The 21837-nt window shown below is 32.4% G+C and overlaps 1 pseudogene; it reads left to right on the forward strand.

The window, feature by feature from the left end:
- The first annotated feature begins 12989 nt into the window (after nt 1–12989).
- On the forward strand, nt 12990–17363 carry LOC133297563 (uncharacterized; annotated as a pseudogene).
- The last annotated feature ends 4474 nt before the right edge of the window (nt 17364–21837 follow it).

Below are 21837 nucleotides of genomic sequence, written 5' to 3' on the forward strand. Positions count from 1 at the left end.
CTGTTTTTAGTATCAATGGGTCAAAAGCTCCAGGGGAAGATGGTTTTCCAGCTGCCTTTTTTCATAAGAATTGGAGTCTTATTAAGACTAATGTTATTAAGGATGTTAACATGATGTTTCAGAATCCCAATCTGATTCACCTTATGAACTCGACTCTTCTGGTCCTCATTCCAAAAGTAAAGAGACCTGAAAGTGCTAAGCAGCTCAGACCAATCTCTTTGTGCAATGTCATTTATAAAATCCTCAGTAAAATTCTGGTTAACAGAATGAAGCCCCTAATGGAAGAGATGGTGTCTCCCTTCCAAGCTAGTTTTGTTCCTAAACGACATATCCAGGACAACATCATCATCACCCAAGAGCTGATCCATTCAATGCGTAGAATGAGAGGAAGAAAATGTTTCATGGCAATTAAAATCGACTTGGAAAAGGCTTATGATATGTTAAATTGGGAGTTTGTTCGTAAAGTTTTGGATGAAATTCAAATCCCACACTGGTTCACAAATATTATCATGAATTGTATCAACTCTGATAAGGTCTCAGTTCTTTGGAATGGAGCCATTGCAGGTGACTTCCTTCCTTCAAGAGGAGTTCGTCAGGGTGATCCTTTATCTCCCTACATTTTTGTTCTAGCCATGGAAAATTTTCTCATCTCATTCAAGATGCGGTTGACAATAAGAGATGGAAGCCAATCTCCGTGGGATCAAAAGGTCCTAAGATAGCCCATCTGATGTTTGCTGATGATTTGATGTTGTTTGCAGAAGCTTCTCTAGATCAAATCAAAGTTATAGTGGATTGCTTGGAGACTTTTAGTTCAATGTCTGGCCTAAAGGTTAGTATTCCGAAATCTAGTATTTTTTTCTCGAAAAATACAGATGCTCACATTGCTGATGATATCACAAATGTGTGTGGCTTCAAGCAAACACACAATATAGGGAGATATCTTGGGTCCATGATGAAACATGGTCGAGTAACCAAAGACCATTATGCTGATGTTGTCGCAAGAATTAGGCACAAGTTATCTGGTTGGAGTAACCAGGTCTTATCTTTTGCCGGTCGAATTACTCTTTCCAACTCCGTTATTTCAGCAACTCCTATATTTCAAATGCAACACAGTCTGCTCCCTGTAGCCATTTGTGATGAAATAGAGAAGTTGCAGCGTGCCTTTATTTGGGGTGATAAAAATGGTCAAAGGAGATCTCATTTGGTTGCATGGGATAATATTTGCAAGCCTAAGAGCATGGGTGGCTTAGGGGTGATTAACCTTCGTGTCCAAAATATGGCTTTCTTTCATAAGCTTGCATGGACGATTCTTACTTCGCCCGATTCGTTGTGGGTTCGAGTTGTAACAAGTAAATATAAGAGAGGTTTGGATCTTCGGAGGGAAGTAAATCATAAAGCATATGACTCATACTTCTGGAAAAATCTGTGTAGTGTTTGGCCATCTTTTCTTCAAGCAATGCAATGGGAGATTGGAGACGGTAATGATGCATTATTTTGGACAGACAATTGGTTGGGTTTAACTGAGTGTCTTGCCTCTCTGGCTACTCGTACTCCAACAGGTTTGGAGTTGAATCTCCCTGTTAGTGCCTTCGTGAACAGCAATACTGGTCAATGGAACTTTCCCTATATTCGTCAATATCTCAATGATCAAGCTGTTGCAAGGATCCAAGTTGCTCTCATTCCTAGCGCATCGGATGGAAATGACCGCATTATTTGGAGAAATCAAAAGGTTGGCTGCTCTTTAGGTAAAACCGCGTATTATAACATGCTTGGTTTCCCTCTCATGCCGTTGAAAAATTCTTGGACTACCATATGGAAATGGCATGGGCCTCAACGTGTTAAATCTTGTATGTGGATCATAATGCATGGCCGCCTTCTTACTAAAGACCGCACATCTAGATGGAGTGGGGAATCTGGTCATTGTAAAATGTGTCCTGGTGAGTTGGAAACAAATCTCCATGTTCTAAGAGATTGTAAGCATGCTAGAAGTGTTTGGAATTCTCTGGTTTCAGCTAATCGGCAAAACTTATTCTACAGCTTGGATCTTAGAGATTGGGTTGAAAATAATATCTCAAAAGCTTGGAATCAAAGTAATTCAGATGATTGGCGTGATGTCTTTTTTATCTCTTGCTGGTTCATTTGGGGATGGAGGAACAAAAGTGTCCATGATACTAACTTCAAGCATCCAACCCATGGAACGCACATAATTGCTATGTATATAGAGGAAGTTCGTAACTGCATGGGTAGGAAGGCTATGGCTACTACTAGCATTCATCCAACTCGTATGAGTTTATGGAAACCTCCAAGGCTAAATTGGGTGAAGATTAATATTGATGGGGCAGTTGAAAGGAATACTGAGGTGGCTGCTTGTGGTGGGATTATCAGATCTGATGATGGCTCTTGGTTGGGAGGCTTTGAGTATCATATTGGTGCTTGCACTCCTTTAATGGCGGAGCTTTGGGGAACTCTAAAAGGTCTGGAATTGGTTTGGCAACTGGGATTTAAGAAGGTGGAACTAGAAGGAGATGCTTCTGAAGTATTCTCTTTGCTTGCTGATTGCAATGCAGCTTGTCAGCCTCGTATAGTGGCTAAGATACAAGCACTCATCGGTCAGGATTGGGAGGTAACGCTTTCTCATATTCCAAGAGAAGCTAATTCCTGTGCAGATTGGTTAGCCAAGTCTGCTCTTCACAAAGATACTGGATTCTGGAGTCATAGAGTTATGCCGTTTCACCTTGCTCAGTTATTTGATCACGATCTTCAGGGAATCTCCTCTTGTAGGGATATAGACCCTGGATAATTATTTTTTGTTTCTGGTTGTTTGTTTGTTTTTGTTTGGGGCTTCGCCCCTTAATGTTATCAAAATAAAATAAAATAAAATATTTTCCTCTTTTAGAAATGTTTTGAATTATTTTAAATTAAAATAATTATTAATTCATTTTCGTGAAAATAGTGCAGCTTTTATTATGGTTCAGATTTTGAATGCAACAAAACCCCACTACCTCCTACCTTGGAAAATGTTGGGCTTATTAATTTTGTTGTGTTCAAGAAAGACATTTATTCCATCAAATGGTGTTTCACCAAATTAACGCATTGAGTGTTTGTATAAATGGAGAAGTGTTGTTTCTTTTTCTTTTTGGGTTGCCTGCTTTTTTTTTTGCGTTGGTGTGTGTAGGGGTTGTTCTATTGATATCATTTTGCTTTTTTTTTTCTGCGTTGGTGTGTGTAGGGGTTGTTCTATTGATATCATTTTTCGGTTTCTTTATTAACAAACGTTGTTCTGATGACGTATTTTCTATTACATATTTTTGTAGGGTTATCTTTTGGAGCTAAATCAATGTTGAAGAACACGTACGTTTGAATATGAACCACATCTTTTTTTGGCTTGCTTACGTTTTTTTTTCTTTGTTCGTGGGTTGTTCTATTCGTATAATTTACGGTTTCTTTATTAACATATTCAAAGATTTAGTTTCAACATAATCATTTTCATTTTTTTATACTAATTCTCATTTTTTCGTTTTATAAGGCGGAAGGTTTCGTGCTACTGTGAATGATTATTTACATATTCAACGTCTTTCATGTTGTTCGAGGGAGATTCTGTTGCTCTGCTATAAAGGGTTCAATTTATTTATGCTTGCATTAATTCAATAGGGTTTATGAAATTGTTTGTGTGTTGCATTATTGAGTTTTCGTGTTGTTACATTGAGGTTTCGTGGTGTTATACAATTTTTTATAACATGTTTTTGTAGGGTTATCTTTTAGAGTAACATCTTGAAGAACACATACGTTTTGAATATGAATCCCGTACGTTTATAGTCAAATCTGCAATGAACGCGAAATTGTGGCTTATCTCTTTGTCTTTCTCAACACCTTCGGTGAATTGCAATGACGCTGATGAAGATGGTTTTGTGTCTTCTTTTGTCCCCACTACAAAAAATATATGAGTTCTTGAGGCTTTGGGTCTTCGTGTTGTACATGGATGCGTTTTGCTGCTGAAAGGGAACATGTATCTGATGGAGAAACTTCACGATTGCATCTTAATATATATGAATTTAACATTTTGTTAGACAGGGTTTCGTGATTGTGTTGTGTTTAGGGTTCTTATTTTTTGTAACCAATAAAAATTGATTATTTCAAGAAATATAAAACAAAATAAATTTTAATGTTAGATATAATTATTTAAAGAAATTTTACAATTTTGACGGTTGATGATGTTAGTATGTGAAAAGTTATTGGAATAAATTGTCTTTTTTTTCGTTTATTTATTTGTTGGTTTTTTTTTTAGCAATTGTCAATAAAGTTTATTTTGTTGTTTCTTCCTTCTTCTTTTTTCATAGCTTTGGGAATTTAAAAGTCACACTAACGAACGGATTGCTTATAGCAGTGAATGGAATTGCTGCATCGTTATTTTTGTAATTGTCGAAAAACGAAACGCGGTGCATGTGTTCCCAATTGTCTTTTAGTATTCCTAAGACCATCAAGTAATTATACAGGTCTTTTGGCATTAATAGGGATTTAGGAAAATGTGAATCATCAAAACAATTTATTGCTTTGTGCATTGGAATGGACAAGGCTAATAAACAAACCACTTGAAACGTCATAATTGAACATCATAGTGTTCCATAAATATTTAGGACTTAAGAGTTATGGAAAAAATGAAGAGTCTTAATCTTTAATGGTAAATTAAGATTCCTATAAACATTAAAATATTGTACCAGCTTAATGTATTATTCTATTGATTATTGCGTTGACTTTTATTATAAAAAACTATTAATTAATTATTAGTGTGTTTATCAAAGAAAATAAATCATTAACATATTAATTATTGCAAGTTCAACCAACTAATTTATCTGATACAAGGGGATTTCAAATTTAAAAATAGAGGTCTAAACAATCAAATTAAATGGATTTTTTTAAAAATAAAAATAGATTTTTTTTTGGATTGAATAGAATTTAAATGCTCACTCTATAAACAATAACATTATTTCATATTTTTAAAATTCAAATAGAGTCTTTTGTATTGAATTGAATCTCAACGGTCACTCTAAACAAATACAATATTTCCTTAAACATTTTCGCTTCTCAAACATTATATCTGCTCTTGAACCAAAACATCCTTAATTTTAAAGGGTGCATTTCGGTTTACCAAAAAAAAAAAAAGGGTACAGTTCGATTTTCATATTCCCATTCCATTTTCTAAAACCTTCATTTTATCTTCGTTTGTTGAGTAATTACCAATGAAAGTTTAATGTTTTGCAGTATTCTATTCTTACAATATATCTTTCATCTTTTATTGTGCATAATTCCTAGAATATAACACATTTTTGTATACCAATGCACGAATTCAAAAGATGAAGAAAAATAAATTAAATAGGTTTTTATATACCAGTGGCTTCAGTTTAGTATTCCTGGGACCATTGGTTATTATACCGTTTTCAATAAAGACGTGGCAATTGTTTATTATAATTGTCATGGAATAGCAGTAGTCATATAATAAAAGCTGACATATGCATTTAAAGACATCACGTTTGAGTAATAGCTAATGTGTTGCCATTCTGCTAATTTTATTTAAAGACATATGAATTTGTTTGTTTATGTTTCAAATAACATAATTAAGGATTATTTTTTAACGAAAAAATAAATAAAAACCATGCATCCACTAATTTTATTTTCAAACTTCAAAGGATACAAAACTTCGTATAATATTTGAGATGAAATAATCTATTTCCTTGTATTTTCTTTTAGCTCTTCTTCTTTTTTTAGAATTTTTGGAAAATTAGTTTAAAAATAATTTTTTTTGGAAATAATTTTCATTTATTAAAGTTTAAAAAAATATTAAAATAGATAAAATTAATTTATTTTTTAAGTCTTCAATACATAAGAAAAATTAAATCTCATTGTTTTAAATCTTCTGCGATGATTTACAACAATTACAAGAGTCTGGGAGCATTTGAAGTTTTTGTTACAAGACCATAATTTATCTTTGTTCTCATCGCAAAAAAAAAAAAAAAAACACACACACACACACACACATATATAAATATACTTCTAAAACTTTAGTAATGATTCTCGATCACAAGTAACTTAAAAGTAAATATTCTTTGAATGAATGTGTCAGGTGGGTAATAAATTACTAAATTTGATTTCAGTTTTATAAATACTAATTTTTTTAAATTCCACCATTTGCTTAACGTCTAGAAAGTAGATGGTCTTTCGTATTCTTTACAAAATTATTGTTGGTAGAGTTGTAGTATTATTGAGATGAAATACAATGCATTAAATATATGCTTATATATATATATATATATATATATAGGGGACGGTTATACTTACCACCAAGTAAGTTTACCACCCATACAACCAATCTCATCATCGTTAGATTAGAATTAGATCTAACAGTTCATAATTATCACATATAATCCTAATTTTTACTCTCTCATCCCCTCTTCTCTTTAGGTTTATGATCTCGTGTTAGTATTTGGGTGTCCTAGAGACAATCTTATGATTAAATAAGGACATAGATGTAGACCTTTTTAGTATTGTCGCAAATAAATAAAAGCAATCTTTATCCTTTATCTTGTTTCGTAATTCTGTCTCGATATTAATGTTAAAACTGAGAATGGGGTCAGAGATACTGAGAATGGGGTCAGTAATCTCGGGTATTAATGTTTCATAATTTGAGTATCTGTGATGAGATCACAATCATAAGGATTCAAGAATACCGGATGTTTATTCCTAATTTTATGTTCCTAGTCTAGAGATACTGAGAATGGGGTCAGTAATCTCGGGTAAGACTAGCACGACTTATCTACTTGTATATGGATATAAGGTATAGACCTCATGTGCTGCAGATATGGAGATGTCTTAGCTAAAGTCGTGGGTGGACCTATAAGGGTATAGCTCGCACTGAACAGACCCACAAAGAGACTCTATGAGGAACTCTCACAGAGAGTATCATTAGAGTAGTCTCTTTATATTTGGGTATGTCTTTCCTAAGACCAGAAGTTATTACCTAGACTGTGTTCTAGAAGGCTTGCTTTGATTGTGCACCTCGTCTGCCTGAAACATGGAGACTCATAGGTATACTGTTGGGCTTGTCCTGAAAGGACACAGGGCTAGGGTGATAAGCTGAAGGAATTCATCAAATCTCTGTGAGAGATTAGGTTATCTGTAAACCGGAGAAATTGGGATGACATTTACAGGGACTCGGGAATCTATGCATAGTAAAAGAGATCATGAGATGATCTGTCTTTAGAGTCTGTAAATTGAAGATTCCCTATTTCGAATAAAGCTTACCCTAAACCGCAGGGGTTGATACGCTTCCTTACCCTAGGTTTTATGGGAAGGTAACCGAGACGAAAAGACATATATACGGCAACCAAATATGTTTAATAGGATGATCAAATCATTAATCTAACTAGTTCTGGGGCAACAAAGCATTGCTAGTGCTCTGTGCTGTCATTAGATGGGTTGTGGGCTTATTGGGCCCAGGCTCATTTATGTCAGTGGCTATGTTGGACCTAATGGGTCACACGCAAACACCTAATTGTCTAGATGCTCTAGCATTAAAGGTATTGGGCCTAATAATAGTTATTAGCCTAAGAAGTTGTTTGGAACTCCACCTAAAGGGGTGGAGGGCGCATGGATCATTGTAATGAGCTTGGATAGTCCAAGTCATTACTAATTAATTTAATTAGTTAAATTAATTATCAAACATTTAAATTTTTAATTTTGGAATTTAAAATTTGAATTTTGAATTTTGAATTTTGAATTTGAATTTTGAAATTTGAATTTTGAATTTGAATTTTGAATTTGAATTTTGAAATTTGAAATTTGAAATTTGAATTTAGAATTTGAATTTGAATTTAAAATTTAAGTGTTTGAAAGTTTGAATTCAAATGTTTGAAATTCGAATTTGAATTGGCTATGAAAAGTTGTTTCATAACAAAAGGATAAGATGAGATCTTGTTGGAACATATCAAGAGGAAATCTTTTGGACATAATCTAAGAAGATTTGGGGTGCTGATTTGGCTGTTGGTTAGTCATCAGAATCAGCTCCAGAAGATACGATATGTTGGGAGAATATTTGAGTGATTTGATTCAAGTTTGAATGCAACTACTCAAATGTATCTGGTCATTATTTAGGCTATATGGGGCGCACCATATAACTGATTATTTGATGATTTATGATCAGATATTTGATTAGGTTTTGAACCTAATATATCATAAAGATATGATAGGATGTTGTTGGCAAGATTTGATGAGATTTGATTTGCAACAAATCCTATTCTCTCTCTCTTTGATGGAGCGCCCTTTTGGAAGAGATTTTTATTGATTAAAAATATGATTTGTTTTTAACAAATAGGCTCCTCTTGTGCGCCTCTTTATATATGTTCCTTCTAGGGTTTTTAGAAAACCAACCAAGCCATTCTCTTCTCCTCTCCTGCGCCACTTTTGTGAAGATTTCACATTGAAAGCTTCACTCTTTCAAACACTTTTACCTAGCCTTTCTCTTCACACAGTGTGCGCTTAGCAAGTCTCATTGTCGTGATCACTTGGCGGTTTCACAAGAAGGAGTTCTTGCACCTAGACGCAGTGGGTGGTGTGGATCAACGTTAGAGGGTCTGAACCCTTCAGACCTACCTTGATCATCATAAGTTTTCACGAACAAGGTAACATCATGCTTTCCTAAAGCATATCTTGAATGCATATGTGTTCCGCAATGAAAAAGTTTTGTTTTTCCCTCCAACATGCATCGGCCTTCAAGGCAATTTCCAACTTTCACTCCACATCTCTCTCTAGGTTTGAGAATCACCTCTCACATCTTCTCTTCATCGTTACAACGATTTGATTTTCAATCTCAACAAAAACTTCTCACCAAGACAAATAATTCGACCGCGAGTTAATTTTTTCTTCATCGTCTTTTTCCATTCGTCGTTGATCGCTATTCTTTTTAAAGCTTTCATCCACATATACATTATTTTGATAAACAATTCTTCCATCATCGCTGATTTCTATTTCTTCCATTACTTTTTTTTTTTATAAACAATTCTTCCATTACTTTAACAATTCATTCTTTATTAAAAAATCATTACTTTATATCAAATGGGTAATAGTTGGGTTTTGGGAGGATAAAAAAGGTTGGTGTTGTACGTGGGGCATGAGATCGATGAAGAGAGGATGAAACAATCTTTCTAATGATGGTAAAAAGAGATTTAATGCTTTACGATGGTGAAAAGGATAAAAAAAATTAATTTATCCATGTACAATCTCTGTAACGATGAACAGAGGATCAACGAGGTGATTTCCAAAATTAGAGATAGACCAAGAGAGTAAAAATTAGGATTATATGGGATAATTATAAACCGTTAGATCTAATTCTAATCTAACGGTGATGAGATTGGTTCTAAGGGTGATAAACTTACTTGGTGGTAATTACTTGGTGGTAAGTATAACCGTCCCCATATATATATATATATATATATATATATATATATATATATATATGTATATATATATATATATGTATATAAGTTAACTTTGTGAGTACTAAAATATACTTACGCAAATTTGAATTTTTAACTTGATAAGTGGGAAAAGAGTTCAGCAATCATTACAAAATTACAAAACTTTTCACATTTGAATTTTAAATTTGATGAGTGAGAAATCAGTTCATCGTTCATTACAAATATAAAATCACATTGTTTTCTGCATGGAAAATTATTAAGCCTATTAATTTTGTTGCTACAAAAAACAAACAAAATATTATTTTGTTGGAAGCTTTAAAAAATAAGTTTTAATACAAAACATAACTTTAAAAATCCACTTTAGAAATGTTGGCAATAGTTTTGTGGTTTTCTGATTCAATTCAATGTCAAAGTTTAAAAATCCACCTTATATATGTGTTTTTTGGATGTAACCTATAGTGTGCCAATATTCTTATCTTAATTATAAGAATAAATAATTATATATAAGCATTATATTAATACATCATATTTAATCTCAATAATACTTTGAATCTTGAATTTAAACTTTGTAGTGGTGGCAAAATATTTGGACAATTGTTGGTGGCAGACAACTCATTTATTATCCCATTACTTTCTATATGATATTTGTTAACCATATCAATGCTGCATAAAAAAAAACTATTTTGTTAGAAAGTAATCATTAAAAAATGAAAATATTTTGAAAAAAAATGCAAATATTTTAAATTAAATAAATATAAAATAAATTCAAAATTTGTAAATAAATAAAATGGACAATTATGTGAACAATTTTTCGTGACAGTCAACTCATTTAATATCTCACTGCTTTCAACATTGAAATTTCCAAATGAATAATAAATCATTGCTTTCTGTAATATTTATTTTGAATTTTGAATTTCATTTAAATTTGAATTTTGAATTTGAATTTTTTTTTTTTGATAAACGAATTTTGAATTTTAAACTTTGTAGAAGTGGGAAAATATTTGGACAATTATTGGTTGGCAGCAGACACCTCATTTATTATCCCATTACTTTCTACATGGGTAATTGTTAACCATATCATTGCTGCATAAAAAAAACTATTTTGTTAAAAAATAATCATTAAAAAACAAAAATATTTTGTAAAAAAATGAAAATATTTTAAATTAAATAAATATAAAATAAAATCAAAATTTGTAAATAAATAAAATGGACAATTATGTGAATAATTTTTCGTGGCACACAACTCATTTAATATCTCACTCCTTTCTACATTGGAATTTCCAAATTAATAATAAACACTTGCTTTCTAAAGTATTTGTTTTAAATTTTGAATTTCATTTGATTTTGAATTTTAAATTTTAAACTTTGTAGTGGTAGAAAAACATTTGGACAATTATTGGTGGCAGACAGCTCATTTATTACCTCATTACTTTCTATATCGGTAATTGTTAACCATATTAATGCTCCATAAAAAAACTATTTTGTTAAAAATAATCATTTAAAAAACAAAATATTTTGTAAAAAAATGCAAATATTTTAAATTAAATAAATATAAAATGAAATCGAAATTTGTAAATAAATAATAATAACTCATTTAATATCTTACTGCTTTCTACATTGGAATTTTCATATTAATAATAACTCATTGCTTTCTGAAATATTTATTTTAAATTTCGAATTTCATTTAAATTTGAATTTTGAATTTTAAAATTTATAGTGGTGGGAAAACATTTGGGCAATTATTGGTGGCAGACAGCTCATTTATTATCTCATTACTTTCTTTATGGGTAATTGTTAACCATATCAATGCTGCATAAAAAAAATTATTTTGTTAAAATATAATCATTAAAAAAACCAAAATATTTTGTAAAAAAACACAAATATTTTATATTAAATAAATATAAAACAAAATCAAAATTTGTAAATAAATAAAATGGAAAATTATGTGAACAATTTTTTGTGGCAGACAAATCATTTAATATTCCACTGCTTTCTACATTGGAATTTTCAAATTAACAATAACTCATTATTTTCTGAAATATTTATTTTCAATTTTGAATTTTATTTAAATTTAAATTTTGAATTTGCATTTTGAATTTTAAATTTTGAATTTTAAACTTTGTATTGGTGGGAAGACATTTGGACAATAATTTTGGTGGCACAGAGCTCACTTAATGTCCCACTACTTTTCTTTGTTGTATATTATGAGTAAAAAAGACCTCTACTTTTCTTTTCATGTATATTCCACTATTTTTTGCATGGATAATTGTTAGCCCTATCAATGCTGCATAAAAAAAACAAAAAAATTAAAAAAATATTGCAAAATAAAAAAATTATTTAAGATGAACATTTTAAATATACATGTATAACCAATTTTAAAAAACGTATAAAAAACATAAATTAAAAGAGAAAAAATCATATAAAAAATGTATAATTAATACAAAAGAATTTAAATTTTAAATTTAAATAAAATTAAAAATGACCTCTATCGTTCTGTAAAAAATAGATTATAAAAATTTAATCACTATAAAAATAAAAATTTTAATTTAGTATGTGAGAAAGAAATTAAACTTTCAATTTTTTATTGAAAGAGTATAATTAACACGGAAAAAATATGTCATGAATGAATAACTAAAAGCTATTATTTGGAGAAAGTACACAATCTTTTATGGATATTTTTCACTAGTTTTTACATGAAAAATTATTATGTCTATTAATAACACTTACTATTGGGTGAGAAAATATGTACTATTTAAAATTTAAACTTTTCAATTTGAATTTTGAACTTGATAGGTGGGAAAAGAGTTCGGCATTTAATATTTCTGTCGTGGGAAAAAGATATATATAATAAATTCGAATTTAATATAAAATTATAGATTAAACAAAAAATGTATTAGAAATTATAAAAATATATTTATAGTTGATAAAAAACAATCTAAATTTTAAATAGGTGGGGAAAAAGTTTAAAATTGGAAGTCAAACAGCTATATTAATATATCACTACTTTTTGCATAGGTGATTGTTAAGCCTATTAATAATACCACAACTTTCGGCATCGTAAATTGTTAAGCCTATTAATAATTGGTGTTTTTTAATTACAGAGTTTTGCTTGTGGTAGATACTTACAAAGTTCTATAACTTTTTCACCTCCCTAAATAACACAAAATATTAACACGATTCTTTCTTTTAGCAATTAAGCGACGACATACGCCGACAAATTTTTTGATCAATTTCCTCCGTGATACTGCACTACTTCCTTTCTATTCGGCTTCTGCCCTGTGTTGTTTATTTTCACACTAAAAAAAATTAAATGATATTTTGCATTGGTTTATGTGTATTGTTTCGATCCCATAGCCATAAACTAAGAGCAACTAAGCTCCATAGTCCACACTGTGTTTGAGATTGGTGGACCCATCAATTGGCCCAATAGATAAACAAAAAGCCCACTATCTTTTTCTACTATTTGGTCATGCCCTTCGACGACGCCTTGCCTTTGTCTTTGTCTCTCTCTCTCAATCCTTGTCTTGTGGTTTTCCCGTTTCGCTTTTTCAAAGGATTAATCGTGTTGTTTCGAACCTGAGCCTTGATCAGTGATCACAAGATTTCTTTAACCCCTGTGTTTCATTCTTCGCTTCGTTACACACTAACAAACTAATCCTAGGTATTTTATAATTCAACAACGTCTTCAATTTTATCACATTCTATGCCTAATTGTGTGTTTTTTTTTTTAACTCGATCATGAATTGTTCTGCACCGCTTATTATTATTTTTAGTTTGGCATCGCATAGAGTTGTTAATGCTAATTCTTAAAGTTATCGACTTTTTTGGTGGGTTCGTAATTGGTGAAGTGATTTTGATAACTAGTTATTGTCTTCACTTTTTTTCGTTGATTAGTTGAGATATAGATTTGTTGGTAATTATAAATGAGATGTTTGGTTTCTGTGCTTTCTATCCATGTTTTAGATTGTTTCACATATATTTTGCTCTTTCTGTCTTAATTAACAACTTGTTATGATTATCAGAATAAATATCAAACTATAGCCTATTCTTGATCATCTTTGATCTGTATTTGTTTGGAATTTTGGTATGTAAAAGTTATGGGGATTCCACGATTTATGTTTGTCAGGTACTACCAGATATCTGCCCAGTCAAATGGTTTCTAATAGAGTGCCTCTGAATAGCTTTTCAGGGAGAAAAAGGAAACGCAGAGAGTATAATAGCAACTGTGCTAAAAAGTGTGCAAGGCTTGAAGAAATTCAAGGCAGAAAAGATTTAGATCAAAGTGTTGAATCCATGGATCGTATCTCACAGTTGCCTGATCATGTCATCCATCACATTCTCTCTCACCTTCGAAATGTGAAGGGTGCAATTAGGACCAGTGTTTTGTCCAAGAGATGGAGAACATTGTGGTATTCTTTTTCCGTTTTGGTTTTTGATGAAAGAAAGTTCACTGCAGGAATTGGACATGAAGGTAGCAGTAATAAGGAAAAGATATTTAGAGATTATGTATCTAGCTCTCTACATACCCGCCTTGAAAAAAATTTGTACTTACAGAAACTGGTGGTGCATATGACCTCCTTTGACTTAGAAGATGCCCCGCATGTTGACCAGTGGCTAAGTGTTGCCATAGCAAAAAACATGAAAGAACTAGATCTCCATGTTAGCAACAAGAATAGCAGGCGCTATACTTTACCTCAAACTGTCTTTTTGTCCAAAACCTTGACTGGGCTAAGGTTAAGCGGTTGCAAACTGGAAACTTGCAATAATATAATGCTTCCTCATCTCCAGAAGCTTTGTCTAAGGAACCTTCACTTGGTTGAGCACATTGTTCAAAATCTGATCTCCAGCTGTCATTCGATTGAGGATTTAAGATTAATACATTGCTCAGGTTTGAAATATCTGAATGTTTCAAATCTTATTCAACTCAACAGGGTTGAGATCCACCACTGCAATCAACTGAAGAAGGTTGAAATCAGTGCTCCTAATCTTCACGCATTTTGGTTTTGTGGCAAGAAGTCAACTCCCTGTAAAGTTAGTTTGGAGGGCTGTACATCTCTGAAAAGGTTGAAGCTAGAGCATCCTCAAGTGACCCGTGACTTTTGTAAAAATCAGTTCTCCAATTTTCCCTTACTTGAAAAACTGGATCTATGTATATCTGATAAGATGAAAGATATTACAATTTCAAACCCTCAGCTTCGGAGAATTTCTTTGAAAGGATGCAAGAAATTGAGTTCTGCTACATTAAATGCTCCTATTCTGTCTTTTGAGTACAAGGGTGAGACCATGCCCGAAATTGATATTTGTCCTTTCTGCCTCACCGATGCCAAGCTTTCTATTGAACCTGAACCTGAAGGTAAAGATGCTGGATATGGTGACAAAATGTGGTTAAAGATGGGAGAATTTATTAAGCAGTTCAATCCTGAAGGATTCAAGTTGGTTCTCCACTCTAATAAGGTATTTTTCTTATAACTTTTCTGTCATATTTGTTTGGCTTTTTGGATAAATTGTCATTTCCACATGACTCTATTTTCTTATTTTGTTTCTTGGTTTATTTATGCAGAATATTGTTATTCATGAAAATTTGAATAACATCAGATTTCCTCCATTGTCTGACTTTGGCATTATTCATGAAAATTTGAATAATGTCGAATTTCCTCAGTTGTCTGACCTTGGCCTTGAAATTATCAAATCTTCAACATGTATCGATGATGATGATATTGTATTCAGTTTGTTGCGGACATTGCACCCAGTGTCTCTATCTATAATTTCTCCCCTTGACAGCGAATTCCCCAAGGTATTGTAGTTTTTTTTTTTTTTTTGGGGATTTTCAATACATACTTATACCCATGTTGATTTTTATTTCTTGTTATCAGTGGTGAAGCACAACATTATTCCTGCTAAAAGCCTACCTGATCTGCTTTTGTTATTTACTTTTTTAAATGACTTGATTGCAGTTAATGTATGAAATGGTAAAGAACAAAGGAGAGGATCAAATCTGTTGCAAATATAACACTGAGAACAATAAATGTTGGCGGCACTTCTTGAAGCATGTCAAGTTTGAGGACCTAAAAGAGATCAAGTTTGAAGACATCGAAGCTTATGAAGACAAAATGACTTCTAGTTGGTATAATTGGGTGAAGACCTCATCTCCGACATTGCAGTGTCAGATGATTAATCTTAGATTGTACTGGAAATCTCATTAACATGGTGGGGAGACATAAAAGACTTAATTACAAATTATTGACAGAAAATTGTTTAAAGAAAGTTGCTCTGTGGAATTTATTCGATTGGCACTCTTTGTCTTTTTCTTGTTCTTCCTTTACTGTTATACCAAACGAAGTTTTAGTGGATCACTGGTAATTTGTATGTTGTGCATGTTTCCTGATATTATAAATTCCATTTGACATTGAACATTACCGTGAGAAATCTGCCATCCAGCTAGCTAGTATATCGTAAATTATTAATGAAATGAGTGAGTTGATAATACCTTATAACGGACTATGCCTTATTTAAAAGCAAAAGTGATATTCTTTCAAATTTGTTCGAATCAGATACTGCGTGAAAGCCACCAATTTTGGTTGCTTATATTTACATCATTTTCCATTACAATTAGGAGTTGAGCTGTCATAAGGTCGTGCTTCTCCCGATCTCTGCTCTACATCCCTTTGCAAGTTAATTGCCCTTATGGTAAAGAAATACTTAATCCCTATCGTTTTTCCTTATATATTTCTTTTGTTCTTCGACGTTGTTCAGTAGAACTAGCCGCTAAGCGAAAAGTATAGTTTTATATGACAAAGTGTAAAGAATTTGAGTTTTTCGGAGTATTCCTTGACAGAGAATATATCGTTATCTTTATATTACAAAACGTTTGAAACTTCTCTGATTTTCTTTCTATGTATTTCTCCTAAGAAACAATGAAGTGCAAGGAGAAGTTGCATGCTGTTAATTTTGCATGTTCAGTTTATGCTGTCGTTAAATTTTCATCTTTCTTTTGTACCCCAAAAAGATTAAAAAAAAAAAAAATGTCATGGTTGTGTTGGTATGCTTCTTTTCTAGCTACTTTAAACCAATGGTCTAATGCATTCTTATAGGAAGGAAAAAGCAAGAAGAAGAGCATAATAGTGGGACCATGGGGAGGTAACGGTGGGAGTAGCTGGGATGATGGTACATTCACAGGTGTTAGAGAAATAACACTTGTTTATGATCGTTGTATAGATTCAATCCGTGTGGTTTATGATAAGAATGGTAAGCCTTTCACAGCTGACAAACATGGAGGAGTTGGAGGCAACAAAACAGCTGAGGTTACCTCAATTATTACTTCTTTTTACTTTACCATTTCATCAAATTCCATACAAATATAAATATATTCTCTTTGAGGAGGAAGGAATATTAACTTATGACATGCCCTTTTTTTATGTCTCCTAGATTAAGCTGCAATACCCAGATGAGTTCTTAATCAGTGTGAGTGGCCACTATTTTCCTGTTGTTCGTGGTGGCACACCAGTTATTCGATCATTGACATTCAAGAGCAACCGCAGAACCTTTGGTCCATATGGAGTTGAAGAAGGCACCCCATTCACATTTTCAATAGATGGAGGCCATGTTGTGGGTTTTAAGGGGCGAGGTGATTGGTATTTGGATGCACTTGCCTTCACTTTGTCTAGTTCACGACCAAAGTCACTGCTTCACAAGGTGCAGAGGGGCTTGTACAAGCTTACAAACACTGCTCCGAAATCTTCATCCTCCAAGGATGGTTAGAAGACCATAGGAATTATTAATATTTGAGACTTCTTTATATATAAATGTATTGTAGAGTTTAGACTTCCTATGCAGTTATGCTTCTTATGGTGTATGGTTTTTCTTTACTAGTTTTTATAAGGAAATGCATTTCTGGTTTGAGAGTGAACTATACTATAATTGAAATGAGGATATTGTCTTCTTAGCCAACAAGCCGTAAAAGAATGTTATCGAGAGAAAATATATGTATCTATATATGATTTTGACTTTCGGCCTACTAATTTTTACTTTAATAAAAATATTTTGAGATACACAAGACATCTTATCAACAGAAAGAAAGAAAGAAAAAATAGTAATATGGTTAACTCGGACTTGGTATAGGCATTGTGCCACGAAGTTATGTTTATCAAAGACAGTAACATGTCCAAACGGGCAAAAAAATTAATTTATTATTTTTTTAATAAAAAATTACGAATAAGTAGTCGTTTCGTAAAATATTACGAATCTATAGCACCCAAACACGTCCACATGGGGCGTGTTCTGATGGAAAGAGACACGTCTATGTGGGGCGTGAGCTACTGAAGGGGACACACCCAATGTAGGGCGTGAGTGGCAGGAAAGAGACACGCCTCTTATAGGGCGTGAGCTGTGATGGTAGACACGCCCAACATAGGACGTGTGTGGCAGGAGAGAGACACGGCCCTGATGGGCGTGTTCTCCGTGGTCTATATATATGGGTTTTTTATTTTTTTACTTCATTTCCACCCTCCCATCCTCTCTCTAAACCTCCTCCTCCTCCTTCTCTCTACATTTTTTTTGGAGGGTTTTGCGCAGCGAAGCTATGTCTCTCTCTCATGTAAGTCCCTATTTATTGTTTATTTTTTTTATTAACAGCAATTAATATATGATAGTTATTAGTGACTTAGATAATTGTTAGGGGGTTAGAAAAATATTTGTGACTTTATTTAATTGTTATGGGGGTTAGAAAAATATTAGTGACTTATGTAAGAGAATTGTGATGTGACTTAGGTATTAGATATGGACTTAAAAATTAATTAGTTACTTCTAAATTGGTATATGTTGGTTTTATGACTTATTTACACACTTAGAAATTAGTTTGTGACAATAAATATTTTTTTATGAAAGACACTTGCAAACATATTGACCTTTCAATTAACCACATTATAATTAGGGTTTTAAAAAAAGAATACCGTAAGCAATATTAATTTAAATTGAATTTGAATTATTTAATGTATTGAAATATATTTTTAGAATAATGTAATGTTAAATGAATTAATTGTCAATGATGTTAATTTAATTGAAATTAATATAACAATTGAAGTTAGTTAAATGCTATTTAATTAAGTGCAATTAAATTTTATTTAGTGTAAATTAATATAATATCAATAGTAATTTGGGTACATCTTTTTCATTTGTAGTAGTATTCTATTATGGCCCATTCGTCTTCATCAGAGTCCTCGCGCTCTGGATCCGATGGTGATCTTGAGCCATCCGATCCTTGTACGCATGTACTTCCTGGCCCATATAGGTGGGAGGTACTCCGTAAGAGGACACAGCGCAGTCACGTTTCACAAGTTGTGTGGAACGAGGATAAGGTCAGGGGGTTAAAGACGAGGCGATGGAAACTTCAGGGGGGACCCCATCATGAGCTGTGGCAATGTCTCCATTGTCTCACCCTCAACAACGGCAAATGCAAGTGGCACACATTCATTATTACCATCTTGAGCTGTGGTAATCAACAACTTTCCCTTATATTTTCCGTATAGGTGAGTGCCATCAATTTGTATCATTGGTTTGCAAAATTTAAATGCCTCACAACATTGTCTGAAAGTCCAGAAACAACGAACAAATACACGCTTTCCGGGAACCAACTGCCCCGCAACAAAACAATCCTTTGTTTGAATATTGTAAAAGGAACCTGGTGAAAAACGAAGCATATATTCACACCAGCTGGGTAAAAATGCATAGGATTCCTCCCAATCACCATATAACATTGCCATGGCTTTCTGCTTCGCATACCATGCCTTTCTATATGAAACTTTGAATCCATATGAATGAGTTATCCTCTCCTGAACTAGCGCAATGGCCACTGAAGGTTCCTTTTTATCATCTCTGAATTACAAAAGCTAGATATAAACATTAACAGAACAACAAGTATATCAACTGCAATTTTAATCAGCTTTTTAATTTGAAATTACGTACCTACTACAAGTGCTGCAATAACGTCAAAATCAAGTTGTCGATGATCTTGAGAAAGATGGTCATTCAAGCAAGTGTGTAATATCCCAGAAAAATAATAGTAATTTATAATACAATAAATTAATAATAGTAATAAATTATAAATTAGTAATAATAATAATGGGTGATAAATTGTTATTATTTAATTGATCATTATGCTTTAATGTTTGATTATTTGATTGGTAATGTTTGATTGGATTAGGATGAGTCAACAAACATAAATTGTTTAGATATGATGACTCAACAAACATAAATTGTTTAGATATGATGACTTAACAAACATAAATTGTTTAGATATGATGACTCAACAAACATAAATTGTTTAGATATGATGAGTCAGCATTGAGTCAGTAATGTATAAGTCCTAAACTTCAACTATAAATAGAGACCTAGCCTAACCAAACCAATTCACTCTTCTCTACTACTCTTTTTCTCTTCTCACTCCAAAAAGTTTATTTTAATTATTTTCAATCTTTATATTTTTTTATCAACCGGTTCTCTGCCCCAAATTACTCTTTTCTTCTAAAAGTTCGAAAACGGAGACCAGGTAATCCTAATCCCTAGGTATTTTTAGATTATATTTTATGTCAAATTTGGTATGTGTAATCCTAATCCTTAGAAGTCTTAGGTTAATTTTATATGAATTTTGATAGGGTAATTATGATCCTAAATATATCATAGGGTTGTCTTATATGAAAAATATTGTATGTAATCCTAATCCCAAATAATTATGTTGACCTGTATATATAATTACGTTCGTTATAAATTCAATTTTTGTTGATAATTACTATCTGCATATATATATTCGATTACAAATGTTTCCTCAATTTGCTTCTGCCGAACTCGGAACTGCATATATACCTTCACTGCAAATTTCTTTCGTTTTCGTTTTATGTGCAATTCTTTAATTGAATTCAATGGTAATGGTTGTTGGTTTTATATATATAAACATTGTTCACAAAAAAAAAACAAAAAAAAAAAACTCCTTCTCGATTTTTGTGCGTCACTTTCCATTAAAGTAGTTGCTGATCGTTTCTTTCAATTTGCAAATTAGTTATATGCATATATTTGCAATGTTATTTTTCTCGGTTTACGTGATCAACCTATTTCAAATACATGCTTTCAGTATATGTTGTTAGTTACAATTGTTTCTTTTGAATCCTGTGCTTTATTTTATAAATTGAGGCACTAAAATATATATATGTTTTGATAAATTAGAAATTAATTGTTAGTTGCAAAAAAATAGATATTACATATATTTGAAATAAATTGAGGAATTTTGTTATGTTTGTATAAAAAAAAAAATTAATAGTGGGAGGATAGCTTTGGGATGGTACCTCCCAAAGTGATGAACTCAACTTTTGGGCTTATGCCTCCGATGTGAAACTGATGTGAAAATGATTATATCCGTTCTTCCCAAAGTGGTGTCTGGCAGGGTTCCCCGGGATACTAGTAGCAACTTTGGGAAGAGGTGTGCACACTAGGAAGATGTGAATTGATTATGGCCAAAGTGATTTGTTTGTGACTGGCAGGGTTTCCCGGGTCACAGGGTAGACTGGCAGGGTTCCCCGGGTCTACCATGGTTCTCTTCCCACTAAATAGACTAAATGGATTAAATAAATATTAATATAATTAATAACAAGTTGACATTTGATTCGAATTTTTGAGTTATATTATTTTATTGGATTATCATGAGTTACATCCTTTTTGTTTATTTATTTATTTTTGTATATCGGATTTGGATTACCAGCTTTGCTGACTTTTGTGTTTGTTTAACTGCAATGATCCTTCACGGGGAGCAGATTTTCAGTGAAGCATGTTGCAAAGGATGGGGCTAGCTGTGGGCAGCGAGGATCACGACTCGGATATTATATTTCTAGCTAGTTTCTAAGTTTAGAAATTTTATGAGATTTAAATAAATGCATAAGACATATTTCCTTTATTTAAACTTTAGTCTTTGGTTTTATTTTTAATGTAATAAATTTAGCCTTGCACCTGTCCATAGTACAAGTGCGGCAGTAACACTTTCCAAATTTGATTATTTTGAACTTCCGCTGTTATTTACAAAAATTATTGAAATTATTTATGCTATTATCAATTGTTAGAATTTGGGGTGTTACAAAGTGTGTTTCTCACCCCATTTCGTTACCTTCCAATTTTCACCATACGTTGGTTTAATTACCCTGATCCTCCACGGGCAACCTTGGACGTGTGCACAACATTTCATGCTTAATTTTGTGGGAGTGCTCTCAACCACAATTGCTTCTTGATTCTCCTTCATAAGGTAGCGCTTGATTGCCATCTGAGCCTCTTTTTTGGATGTAAATTGTTGGTTAACAAACAACTTTTCTCCCAATTGCCATGGACCCTGGAT

This window comes from Gastrolobium bilobum, unplaced genomic scaffold, assembly GCF_033153095.1.
Source record: "Gastrolobium bilobum isolate Gb01-03AN ecotype WA unplaced genomic scaffold, APGP_CSIRO_Gbil_v1 utg2745, whole genome shotgun sequence".
Lineage (NCBI taxonomy): Eukaryota > Viridiplantae > Streptophyta > Magnoliopsida > Fabales > Fabaceae > Gastrolobium > Gastrolobium bilobum.